The following is a 725-nucleotide window of genomic DNA, read 5'->3' as shown; positions in this document are numbered from 1 at the left end:
AAAGACCAACCAACAGCACGGCTGCTTGAAGGAACCCATCATTTTCGAGACAGCTTGGGAATGACTTCTGTAGATTAGTAGTGACCTTCACCACCACCTACAGCATCAGTATGAAGGTTCCCATGCTACTGATGAGTAGACCCACCACAGCCACAGACCTGGTGAGAGGTAAGAGATGTGGTCTATCTCCATGGCCCCTGTTTGGATCCTACTACCACTGCTCTTCCATTCTCGTTCTGGATCTGCATGTTCTCTTCCTATTGCAGTCCTGCTCCTGCTCCCTGGCCTTGCTGAATGCTCTTGGCTTCTCTGATTTGACCTTTTGGGAGCTCTTTAAGGGCCACCTCATGTTCTCAAGCTTGTCCTCTACCCATGCCTGGAGGGATTCTCTCTACCCCTCAGCTCTTGGACTGTCATCCTTGCACAGGGTCCATGCCAATTTTCTCTGTATCGCTCCAATTTTAGTATATGTGCTGCCGAAGCAAGCACTTGGATTGTCACTTAACCTACCAGAATGCCCTGGTAAAAGCTCTGGTTCCCTTTCGGCCTTGGTCTTACCAAGTCCAATTTCAATCCCTGGTAACATGTGCATATTTCACTGAGGGACGTGAAGATCTCCACTGAGGCTCCAGACATTGCAGGAAAATTGAAAATCACTGCTCTCTCAGCAAAACCCCATAGCACATGCATATTATTCCTTATTGAGAAAAGGTGGTCGAAGGAAG

General features: G+C 48.1%; 1 non-coding gene across 1 annotated transcript; it reads right to left on the bottom strand.

Annotated features, from left to right (window-relative positions):
• Positions 1-380: 380 nt before the first annotated feature.
• Positions 381-489, bottom strand: LOC112647664 (U6 spliceosomal RNA). Its single transcript, XR_003128414.1, has one exon. It is a non-coding gene; the product is annotated as a U6 spliceosomal RNA (small nuclear RNA).
• Between the last annotated feature and the right edge of the window lie 236 nt (positions 490-725).

This window comes from Canis lupus, chromosome 5 (assembly GCF_003254725.2).
Source record: "Canis lupus dingo isolate Sandy chromosome 5, ASM325472v2, whole genome shotgun sequence".
NCBI classification, from domain to species: domain Eukaryota; kingdom Metazoa; phylum Chordata; class Mammalia; order Carnivora; family Canidae; genus Canis; species Canis lupus.
The sequence above is the reverse complement of the archived record's forward strand: the minus strand, read 5'-3'. Positions and strand labels throughout refer to the sequence as shown.